The sequence below is a fragment of the Pipistrellus kuhlii genome, unplaced genomic scaffold (genome assembly GCF_014108245.1).
Source record: "Pipistrellus kuhlii isolate mPipKuh1 unplaced genomic scaffold, mPipKuh1.p scaffold_m20_p_10, whole genome shotgun sequence".
Lineage (NCBI taxonomy): Eukaryota > Metazoa > Chordata > Mammalia > Chiroptera > Vespertilionidae > Pipistrellus > Pipistrellus kuhlii.
The window spans coordinates 12119482-12132338 of NW_023425405.1; the positions used below are offsets into that span (position 1 = coordinate 12119482).

General features: G+C 40.4%; 1 protein-coding gene across 7 annotated transcripts in view; it reads left to right on the top strand.

Moving 5' to 3' along the window:
• The window catches only part of NRF1 (nuclear respiratory factor 1), a 117721-nt gene that overhangs the window by 20375 nt on the left and 84489 nt on the right, over positions 1 to 12857 (top strand). Inside the window, exon 1 of one of the 7 annotated variants that reach the window (XM_036426798.2) lies at positions 5572 to 5694. The exons of the other annotated variants lie outside the window; for them this stretch is intronic. The gene's annotated coding sequence lies outside the window, so the exon portion shown is untranslated. Of the gene's footprint in view, positions 1 to 5571; positions 5695 to 12857 lie in introns of those variants that run through there. 7 annotated transcript variants of the gene reach the window in all.

Below are 12857 nucleotides of genomic sequence, written 5' to 3' on the forward strand. Positions count from 1 at the left end.
CCTTCCCCTACCTGCTGGCACCGGCTTTCCTTGTAGCCCCAGCTTCGCCTGGAAGGACAGCTGGTCTAATTAGCATATTATGCTTGTATTAGCATATTACATTTTTGTTTATTGTTTATCTCCCTCTGATAGGATGCAAAATCCAAGAAGGCAGGACTTTTTGTTCACTGCTGTCTCCTCTATCAATATTTGACACACAGAATGTGATTATAATGTATGTTGGATGAATGTGAATGTGATAGCTCTTTTGGCAAGGCATTATTATCTCAACTCTTCTTTCACTGCATTAATATTGTTGACTTCTACAATACCATGTAGAAATGGCCTACTATCTCCTGATTTCTTTTACTTTTCCTTCTAGTGTCCTCTCACTCTTTTTCACATGTGTTTTTTTCTCTCTCCTATATATATCCCTTTGAAAAATCCCTAAGTTTCCTTTTATTGTCCTCCTTTACATATTATTCCAGGTCAGTTTTATTCATGCTCTGTGATTTCATTACCATCCCTTGTTGACAATTCCCAAATTTACACTTGCACCACAACTCCAGATCTAGGTATCTGTTCAGACAGCTAGCATGAATATTGTCACACGCTGTCTTTTTCTGCACATCTGCTCTTTCACTATTCCTTACTTTGATTAATGACCCATTCACTAAGCCAATCAGAAACGTGGACGCTGTCTTGGAGTTACCTTTCCCTCACTGTTCACATCCAATTGTTCACTAAGTTCTTTCCGTTTCACTAAGTATTTCACATATGCTTTTCCCATCCCCACTGTCTTAGTTGAGGCCACCATTGGTGTTCCCTCATGGGCCATTGAATTAGTTACCAGACTGGGTAGACTCAGTCCTTCCAGGCCATTCGTCTAGAATGTTTGCAGAATGATCTATGAGTTATCTGTCAGCTGAGTAGATAATACTCTCTCTCAAAAGTATTGCTTACTAGTTTTCAAAAGAAAACCCCACAAAACACCAATTTATTACATACCCTTTTATTTGTTTTTCTGAATAAATTCAACTGTCATGAAATAGAGGTTTATTTTTGTGTGTGTGTGTGTTTTTAATTTGTTTTGGTTGTTATAAAGGTATCTTCATAATAAGTATCACTGAGCTATAAGATAAAATAAAAGTTACTGTATAGCATATAAGACCCCACCATCTGACCTCCTGCAAGCAGAACCTCTAGTGCACTCAGTGCTTGATCATAATGCTACTGTTTCCTGTTCCTAATACCCTCCCAAATAGCTACTCTATGAAATACTTCCTGATCAGAATAAACCCCAGACTCCTCTCCAAGGCCTTACATGATTTTCACAAAGTTGTCTCCTCCCCACCTCCCTCTTTCACCAGGCTCTTCCCAGGGCTGCCTTCTCATCCACTCAAATCACACATCAAATATCTCATCAGAGAACATCCCCCTCTTGCCACATTTTTATTATATGGCCTTATTTTATTTCTGCATAGTGCATGCCACTTCTGAAATGTCTTGCTTATGGTTCCCACCAGGATGGAGGTTCTTAAGGTTAAGGACTCTGCCTTACTGCTCATCACTGGGTATCTTGTTCTAGAACCTGGCCCCTGGTAAAGGTTCTCTGACTGATTGGATTACCTACCCTCTCCCTATAATTATCTTCCTTAGCCTTTATACATTGCATTGCAGTCTTGGTTGCTATTAGAATTTGCAACCTGTGGTGCTGGACCAAGCAAGCATTGTGAATGTGAGGCAGTCCAGGAGTGGACATCCTACAGAGAACTTGTTCTGCTCCCCCGAACCAGTCAGTTGCTGCCAACCTGAGATGATAATAATGATTAGCATTTATTGGGGAGGGGCACTCTGCTGACTGTTTCACTTAATATTTCATTTCATATAATCCTCATATCCAGCACTATGAGGAAGGTATTAATACATTACTACTAGTTTATAAATGGGAAACAGACACAGAGAAGTGAAGTAACATGTAGCCTAGCCTGTACCCTCTCCAACCTGGGACCCCTCAGGAGATGTCCGACTGCCCTATCACAATCCTGTACCACTCGCTCCTAATCGCTTGACTGCCTGCCTGGTTCCCTAACTGCCCCCCTTGCTGGCCTGGTCGCCCCACACAGCCTGCTTGTTTAGTCGTTTGGTTGTCCTTCACTAAACCCCCTGCTGGCCTGGTTATAGGCAGCCATCTTGTGAGGACATAAGGGTCAATTTGCATTTTGCTTCTTTATTATATAGGATAATCCTAATTCACTGGACCTTCAGTAAAACCCAAGTTTTGGCTTAAAGACATGCGTATGATAATGTAGGATAGCAGTTAAGGAGCCTGAGCCAATAGTGGTTATAGAGACTGTGCTTTAGGACAGCGTGGGTGGGTCTGTGACGGAGAAGATCGAGTACTTGATTGGAAGGCATGAGTTGTGGGCTCAAGTTTTGGTTTTGCCACAACTAGAGATGTGACTTTGGTTAACTCAGTCTTTCTAGGTCTCAACTTAATCTGTACAATGAAATCAGACTATTTGTCTCCAAGGTCTTAGGTATTTAAAATTTGCCACTTGATAAAGGAAAGATCTGGAGGCAGTTGGGTCTGACTAGTTTTCAGGATAAGAGAATATATTGGGTCGGCAGCTAAGTAATTGCGGATTTTTAAAAGAAAATCAAAGACAATTTTTTCATGGAACTAAATAACTTTATTCTGTAATGTATTGCCCATGTTGATCAATGACCTTTTGCCATCTTTCAGGCAGCATCATAATCCCACGTTCAAAAAACTTCTGGTTTTTATTAGCAAAAAACTGAATCAGGTACGATTTGACATCATCATCATTATTGAAATTTTTACCATTCAAGGAGTTTTGTAAAGATCGAAACAAAAAGTAATCAGATGGTGCAAGGTCAGGACTATATGGTGAATGTGGCAAAACATCCCAACCAAGCTCCATTAATTTTTGCCGAGTGACCAAAGATGTGTGTGGCCTTGCATTGTCATGATGGAATACAACACCTTTTCGATTTGTCAATTCGGGCCGCTTTTCTTCAACTGCATTGTTTAATTTTGTTAGTTGTTCAATGTAGACATCAGAATTGATCGTTCGGTTGGGTGGTAAGAGTTCAAAGTAGACAATTCCTTTGTAATCCCACCAAACTGATAACAAAACCTTCTTTTGATGAATATCAGCTTTTGATGTTGTTTGAGTTGGTTCACCTGGCCTGCTCCACGATCTTTTCCGCTTGATATTGTTGTAAACAACCCATTTTTCATCGCCAGTTATCAGTCATTTTAAAAATGGATCATTTTCATTACATTTCTTTAGCAAATCGCAGCTGCTAATGCGTTGCGTTAACTGTGATTCTTTCAGTTCGCGAGGAACCCATGTATCGAGTTTTTTAACATAGCCAAGTTGTTTTAAGTGATTTTCAATGCATGTATGTGATACATGAAGCTTCTCTGCAATCTCACGTGTTGTACTGTGACAGTCCGAATTGATTATTGCTTTGATTAGGGCGTCATCAACTTCAACTGGACGACCAGAGCGTTTTTCATCTTTGAGTGAAAAATCACCAGAACGAAATTTGGCAAACCAATTTTGACACTGCCGTTCTTTTAAGGCTTCATCACCATAAACAGCACATAACTTTTTATGAGCTTGCGATGCGTTTTTCCCTTTGCGGAAATAAAAAAGCAAAATATGACGAAAATGTTCCTTTTGATTTTCCATTTTTCAACGAACGCCAAACGAAAACTACAAAACATATCAAAAAACTTTTTTACTGATTAACAGCTGAATAGCCAACTATCAAATAACAAAATGTGTTTTACATTTGTACTACGTCTGCAAACCTAAAAATTCAACTGAAGCCATATATGTGTGGAACCGGCAATTACTTAGTTGCCGACCCAATAGTTAGAGAAGCCGAAGTGAATAGTTACAGATTTTTTAGGCAGCCTTCATCAGGATATTATTTGTGCTTCTTAACCAATCACAAAGAAGAAAGAGAGCCTTTGAGGGGGAAAATATTATTTCTTGCCTCATTTCTTTCCTTCCCATCCTTAGCCCCTACAGTCCAGAGTCAACCTTTAAAAACTATTTTACTATTTCTGTTTTTAGCTTCTCATGGATTTAATTCCATGAGACTTCATAATTAATATGTATAAACTTCTGTTCCTTATTTATCAACTTTAGATCAACAGCATCTGATTTTTTTTATATGAAAAATAAGAAGTTAACTGATTTAACTGACATTTTTCTACCCTCTCCTTTCTTCATCTCCCTTTTTTGATATTTATATTCTTTTTAATAGTCTTTTATGACTTTTCTTTATAATTTTAAATGGTAAACTATTATTTAAAAAAAAAATTAGAATTTTTATAAGCCTTTATTTGAGTCAAACTGAGAACAATGTTGGGGAGCAAGATCTCAGGTGTTCCTAAACTTTTATATTTTGATCCATCAACTTTCAATACAGTCTCAACTTGTAATTTTGTAAAATGGGGTTATAAGTGCACCTGTACTTCCCTCTTTTTATATTTCACTTTCTAGGAACTATCCTTTTATTGTCAAGGTTAAGACTTTTATTCTGCCTTCTGTCCACCATTAAGTATTATGTCTTTGTCTTTATGTTTAGATTGCTGCTTTTACTGCATTACCTTTCTACGCTTGCCATAATAGCAAGTCCAGAATCATAACTGTACGATTACTCAAAGTTTTATGGCCTTTTAATGCTAAGGAAATAAGCGGGTATGTGTAAATAAAGACTTAGCTTAGTAACCATTCATTTACTCATTTAGGTGACAGATGTTTATTAAATAACGGAATTACTTCAGTGCTGTTTATAACAGTGAAAAATTGAAAACAACCTAAATAAGTTACTTTTGGGAATTAGTAAAATAAGTACTGTACACTTTTACAGGGAATGCTCTGTAAACATTTAAAAAATGATGTGAACATTTTATCACATTAAAATATTTATAAAATAGCATATGCTAGGGGTGTCGAACTTAATCAGAGAAGGGGCCAAAATCTAAAATCCAGCCTAAATCGCGGGCCGAATGGTTTACTGAACAGTCATTGTGATGGAAACGCAGCGGAGTGCAGTGATGACAGCACGGTGTGGGCCACATTGCAAGGCCTGGCGGGACGGATTTGGCCCGAGGGCCTTGTGTTTGACACATGTGCTGTAGCCTCACTTTTGTTTTAAACAACAACCACCACTGTATAAGGAACTTGGTGGGTGGAGGGGGAGTCTAGACCCATAATGTATACACCAAATTGTTAACTCCGTAATGTGGCCATCTTGGGTGGTGGTTTATGTTTCTTTTTTCTTGTGTTTTCTCAGTTATTCAAAAAGAGCACGTGTCACTTCTATGATAATAAAAATCTTAAACTAAAGATTAAAAAAATTAGAGTTGCCAGTCAGTTTTTCTTGGAATGTTAGTGATAAAATAAACTAGCAGTATCTGATAAGAATTTAGTAAGCATTTGTGGAATGAGAGGAAGATAGAATCATAGAGATTTATAGATTAGTAGTATTGACTCTTATACCTTCATAATTTTATCCAGAGACAATTTCAGTTATCTCAGAAGAAAAAAATCATGCATTGAACTGTCTGCCAGGATCTAAGAAAAAGCCTTAACTGAACATTGGGTGTGTAATGTAACCCAGCAGGATTGAGGCCCACTGTAGAAGGAGGCAGCAATGCTGTATCTCACAGTAAGCAGATCTGAATGAAAGTGTCCTTTGTGCTTGTCTGAGACTGAGGGGTGGGACTTGTGGCAATTTATGTTGTTTTTTCTTAATGGAAATTGAGACAGCCTCTAATACTGCTATCACATGACAGCTACTTATTTGATTTTTGTTAATTTGGGGAGCAGCTGTGGACAAATGATTTTTCTGCAAAAAGAGCCAGCTGCATTCTGACTCATTTGCAAATTAATGCCAAATTAAACTTCCTATCCATCATGTTTTAATACAGGGATGGCTTCAGCAACTCACCTGCTTTTTATTAATATTTGTAGCGGTTAATAAGAATCCAAATATTTGAGGATGCACTTTCTAATCCTTTTTATCATTGCCATTGACATTAATTAGGTACCTTCTCAATTCAGGGTACTGTGCCAGATACCAGGTTTGTAAGCTGTACGGTATTGTTCAGTGTGGATAGAGTAGTTTTCTCTTTAACAGTTGGGTCAACATTAGCCTATTGTCAGCAGATTAGATTATAGTGCAAAGGAAGAATGCCCAGGCTAGTGTGGCTCAGTTGGCTGAGCATCATCCCATGCACCAAAAAGTCACTGGTTAGATTCCTGGTTCCAGGTACATGTTTCAGGCTCAGTCCTCAGGAGGCAGCCAATTGGTGTTTCTCCTTCACATTGATGTTTCTCTCCCGCCCCCGCCTTCATGTCCCACAGATGTAATAAAAAAAGAAATAAAATAATCTGGCGTAGAGGCAGCCAAAGGCTTTGTTTCTTTGGTTCCCAGACTTCTGAGTCTGCTGTCTGGGTGTTCTTGATGCCCCTTACCGAGCTATTAATAAGTGCTTTTATAAGCTGTTGCCTGTCTGTGGTTTTCTTCGATTCTGGCACCTGGCTGAAGACTGTCTCTCCTTTATGCTACCTATTTGATGTCTTTCTCTCTCAGTTCTCCCTTAGCCTCCGTGATTATCACTAGAATATGTGTGTGTTTTCCTTTTTTAAATGGCAAAAGCTTTCTTATTTAATTTTATTAATTTGTACTTATTTTTTAAAATATTTTTATTGATTTCAGAAAGAAAGGGAGAGAGAAAGGAATATGAATGAGAGAGAGAATCATTCATTGATTGGCTGCCTCCTGCATACCTCACAGTGGGGACCGAGCCCACAACCCAGACATGTATCCTGACTGGGTATCGAACCGTGATCTCCTGGTTCATAGGTCGGTGCTCAACCACTGAGCCGCACCATCTGGGCTGCACTTATTTTATTTTTTTAAAATATATTTTATTGATGTTTTACAGTGAGGAAGGGAGAGGGAGAGAGAATTAGAAACATCGATCAGCTGCCTCTTACACACCCACACAGCCCCTTCTGGGGATGTGTCCGCAACCAAGGTACATTTCCCTTGACTGGAATCGAACCTGGAACCCTTCAGTCTGCAGGCTGACGCTTTATCCACCAAGCCATACCAGTGAGGGCTGCACTTATTTTTTAAAGCTCATATACCCAGGGGCTTAAGAAACACAATTAGGGAATTGGGTCAGTAGGGTCTTCTACAATGAGTAAAAGAAAGCTTTACCTTTCTTTGATTGTGAACACCAGAGGGGCATGGGAGAGACAGTGACGATCCTTCTGTCTTTGCAGTGTTGAATTTTCACAATGGACAGATTGATCTGAATTATTGTGTGAACCTACCCTATTGGAAATTTCTTTAGCAATGATTTATAAGGGCCTGTGATTAGAAGCAAGTCATTTCAAAACTTAAAAATAAAATGTAGAACTATACTGTTCACTGTGGGAGACACAACCATATGTGACCATTTAAATTAAAATTAACTAAAATTAGCCCTCACCAGTTTGGCTCAGTGGATAGTGTGGGCCCACAGACTGAAGGGTCCAGTTCCGGTCAAGCTCTGGTTGGGGCGCATGAGATGTGTCTCTTTCACATCTATGTTTCTCTGTCTCCCCCCCATCCCTTCCACTCTCTAAAAATCAATGGAAAATATCTTTGAAGGAAGATTAACAAAAAACAACAAATTAAGTTAACTAAAACTAAATAAGATTAAATTTTTTATTCCTTTAGTCATAGTTGTCACATTTCATGTGGTCAGTAGCCACATGCGGTTTTTGGCTATTGTTTTGGACAGTATAAGTTTAGAACATGTCTGTTATCATAGAAATTTAGATCTAAAAACCTATAGAAGAACTGATGTATTTTAAAGCATTTGGTGTAGTAGATTCACCTATTTTATATGGAAGGATGTTTGTTCCAGTTGAATTAGATGTAACCTAAAATTCTCTGTGCTTTCTTTATATTTTTTGTTGTTGTGGCACCCTCTAGTGTTTCATCTGTAGTATAGCTATGTCATCATGAAATAATCTTTTTATGATTTGAGTTTAAGAACATAGAGATATTTTGGAAAAATTTGTAGGTATATGCATTTTTTTTAGGGAGGAGATCTGTAGCTTTCACATACCCTCAAAAAGGTCCATAATTTGGAAAAAGTCAAGAACCACCCTTTGATAAAAGTCCTAATATGGTCAAAAATCCTAGTTTGTGATCCCAATGTAAAACTAATTCATGTAACTTTCCTTTGGGCATTTTTATGCTTTACCTATCCTTTTATGTGGAATAATAGCAACAACAACAGGTTACACTTAATCTGACACTTAATTATATACCATGTTTCATTTTAAGCTCTTGTATATATATATGATCCTCAGAATAAATTTTAAAAAATATATTTTATTGATTTTTTACAGAGAGGAAGGGAGAGGGAGAGAGAGTTAGAAACATTGATGAGAAAGAAACATTGATCAGCTGCCTCCTGCACACCCCTTACTGGGGATGTGCCCACAACCAAGGTACACGCCCTTGACAGGAATCAAACCTGGGACCCTTGAGTCCACAGGCCGATGCTCTATCCACTGAGCCTCACAATAATTCTTAATAAGTTCTGTTATTCTTCCCATTTGCGTAATGATAAAACTAAGGCATAGAAAAATGAAATGGAGAGGAGACTTTACATACCCTTGTACACATTGGATCCAGTTATATAATAAGAAAAAATAATAACTCTAAATTGCTGTAAGCCACACTGGAAATCAGAATTAATATCAATTATTGAATTTCAAGTAGATGTGCCTAGATCTCAGAGTGATAGCCCCGGTGAGGTGCCTTGGTTGGTTGGAACATCATCCCATACACGAAAAGATTGCAAGTTTGATCTCCAGTTGGGGCCCAATTTGGAGGCAACCAATCGATGTCTCTCTCTCTCAAAATCAATAACTATATCCAAGGAGAGGATTTGAAATTTTAAGAATATACATGTATATTTATTTATTTATTATTTTTTAAATATATTTTATTGATTTTTTACAGAGAGGAAGGGAGAGAGATAGAGAGCTAGAAACGTCGATGAGAGAGAAACATCGACCAGCTGCCTCTTGCACACCCCCTACTTGGGATGTGCCCGCAACCAATGTACATGCCCTTGCCCGGAATCGAACCTGGGACCTTTCAGTCCGCAGACCGACGCTCTACCACTGAGCCAAACCGGCTTCGGCAATTTTAAAAAAATATTTTTATTGATTTCAGAGAGGAAGGGAGAGGGAGAGAAAAACATCAATGATGGGAGAGAAACATTGATCAGCTGCCTCCTGCATGCCCCCAACTGAGGATCGAGCCCACAACCCAGGCATGTGCCCTTAACCGGCATCGAACCCAGGACCCTTCAGTTTGCAGGCCAACAACACTCTAGCCACTGAGCCAAACCAACTAGGGCATATATTTTAAAAAAGAAATTAGAATGATAGATCAACACTGCCATTGCTATCACATATTCTTTAGTTTATTCAAACACCTAATTTAGTCTATTCATTGAGTAGATGACAAATATTTTTGTGACTGTTATTGCTATTTCTCTCTCTAATCAATTTTTCTTTTTTATAAATATATTTGTTCATTTGTTTCAGAAAGGAAGGGAGAGAGAGAGAGAAACATCAATGATAAAAGAGAAATTCCCTGTGCTTTTCCTACACTCCCCCTACACTTACCCAGGCATGTGCCCTGACCAGGCATTGAACCATGACCTCCTGGTTTATAGGTCAACACTGAGCGACCCTGGCCAGGCCCCTTTCTCTCTTCATGAGGCCTTTTTATACTCTCTAAGTCTCATTTTAATGATTCATCAAACTCAGGATTTTGAATTCAACTTTCATCAGTGTATGGAAACAGAATCCCTAGTGATGGTCTTATAAAATTGCCCTTAGAGTCACTTTATAGACAGTTTAAAATGTCAATACATTTTATAATATTGACATATACAAATCAATATAAAATTTTACTGTTTACCAGCACTCTGAGTAATATCTGATGTGTGCATTTTTTTCTTCCCTTTGTATCAGTCAGAACTAGTAAACCACAGGAGGTATTCCAAAGAATGTAATTCTGGAATTGGTTACACAGGTTGAAGACTGAAGAAACAAACAGTAGACACTGGTGTAATCTGAATATTAACAAGTTGAGGAAGCAGCTACCAGGCTGGGGGAACAGAGAGAATCTGGGAGCTCCGAGGTGGCCCCACACAGCTGGCAATCTGACCTCTGAGCGGGATGCCATGCAGCTGTTGCTCAGCTACCAGGGGAGGGAGAGTGGGGCACAGCTGGAGCGACACTGAAGAATGAAAACAGCAAGGAAATCCCTTCTCCCTCCTCTTTTCATCTCACCATGTTGCTGCCCCTTGCTAAAGCATAGCTGGAAGCTGGTAGGCAAGTTTGGTAAACAAGGTTAGCTGACCAAGCCCAGAGCTGGATGTAGAGCATCCAGATACAGAGACGAGATGAATAGTCAGCACAACCTTAAAGGTGAAGAATTTGTTATTGCCTGGATTTTAGCTTTAGTGATGAAAATTGCAATCAGTTAGCTCCAAGCATTTAGCAAAGAGCAAATTATCACAGCTCCTGTTCTTAGAGACTTTATGGACACAAGCCCTGCCTTCAGTGAGCTTACAATATTGTTTTAGCAAAACCTCCACTCATCCTTAAGTCATTATGAAGTTGGGTGGTTAAGCTTATTTTTCTCACATATTATGTAAATGCACTGGATGGGGGGTGTCCCTCAGCCTGGCCTTGCCCTCTCTCATAGTACAGGAGCACTCAGGGGCAAAACGGGATCAGGGGAAGGCAATGCCCCATCACATGTCTGCTGCTGCCATTGCCCGCAGTGCAAGCCTTGGCTGGCCCTGGTTAGCCGAGCCTCGGGCAGCCGCCATCCGAGGCTTGCCTGTGCCTCGGGCTGGCCCTAGGAGACTGGGGGACTCCAGAGGCAGGCGCGTGGCAAGGCCAGGCCCTCCTGGGGATGCACTTGGCCTTGCTGCGCCTGCCACCCTGGCGGGGCTGAGGGGACTGGGTGCCGCCATCTTGTAGCTGTGGGTGCTTCCATCTTTGAGGGTGTGACAGTCAATTAGCATATCCCCTCCTTATTGGCTGTGGGTGCCTCCATCTTTGCAGTGGTGTGAGGGTCAATTAGTATATTCCCTCTTATTAGATAGGATAATTATTAACTGGATTCTTGGGCTGTTATTAATGTTAATGAATACTTATAAATTTCATCAACATATTTAAATGAAAACTATTATGTAATTGCAGCCATACAAAATTTTATTTTCAGGTGCTCCAAATTAGTAAATTAATCTTACTCAAGGCAAAACTATTTTCTTTTAACCAGTTTTTTTTGGGGTGTGTGTGTATGATATGTTAATCTTCTTCTTATTATTATTATTATTACATTCAGTATTATTTTGTATTAGATTCAGGTATATAGCACACTTCATAAAGTTTTACCCCTAATATTTCCAGTACCCACCTGGCACCACACATGATTATTACAATATTATTGACTATATACTAGAGGCCTGATGCACGAAATTCATGCACAGGTGGGGGGTTTCCCTCAGCCCAGCCTGCACTCTCTCCAATCTGGGACATCCCTCTCACAATCCAGGACTGCTGGCTCCCAACTGCTCACCTGCCTGCTTTCCTGATTGCCCCTAACCACTTCTGCCTGCCTGCCTGATACCCTAACCACTCCCCTGCCAGCCTGTTTACCCCTAACAGCCGTCCCCTGCAGGCCTGGCCACCCCTAATTGCCCTCCCCTGCAGTCTTGATTACCCCAACTACCCTCCCTTGCAGGCCTGGTTCTCCCAACTACCCTCTCCTGCTGGTCATCTTGTGGTAGCCATCTTATGTTCACATGGGGGCAGGGTCTTTGACCACCTGGGGGCAGCCATCTTGTGTGTTGGAGTGATGGTCAATCTGCATATTACTCTTTTATTAGATAGGATAGAGGCCTGGTACACAGGTGGGGCCAGCTGGTTTGCCCTGAAGGGTGTCCGGATCAGGGTTGGGATTCCCTTGGGGTGTGGGGTGGCCTGGGTGAGGGGCCTGTGGTGGTTTGCAGGCTGGCCACGCCCCTTGGCGACCCAAGCAGAGGCCCTGGTATCTAGGATTTATTTATCTTCTACAATTGAAACTTGGTAGCCTGGAGTGGAGCCAAGCCTCTTGCTTGCTCTGTGGCGGCAGCATTTCTGCTGGGATTTATGTATATTCTATAATTGAAACTTTGTAGCCTAGAGTGGAGGCCAATGCAGCCCAGGGCTGCAGAAGTTTGGCTTCCCCCATCGCCAGGGGAAACCCTAGCTTCCTGCTCTTTCCAGCTCCATGGCTGCCGCCATTTCTGTTTGGATTTATTTATCTTCTATCATTGAAACTTTGTAGCGTTGAGTGGAGGCCTAGGCTAGCAAGGGCAGGCGGAAAGCTTGGCTTCCTCCATTGCTGAGGAAACCTAAGCCTCCCTCCTGCTCTCTGTGGCCACAGCCATCTTGGTTGGGTTTATTTACATATTCACTCCTGATTGGCTGGTGGGTGTGGCTTGTGGGTTATTAGATAGGATTCCCTATGCTGTACTTTGCATCCCCTTGACTGTCCCTTTACCATTTTCATCCAGTCCCCAAGCCCCCCCTTCCCCTCTGGCAACCATCGGTCTGATCTGTGTCTGAGTTTGTTTCAGTTTTGTTTGTTCATTTACTTAAGGAAAAACTATTTCTAACCCTGAGCAGTGCTATTCTCTTGGTTCTTAGCATAAGAAAGGGACTTGATTTTTCTAATGACAGTTGCTCTAA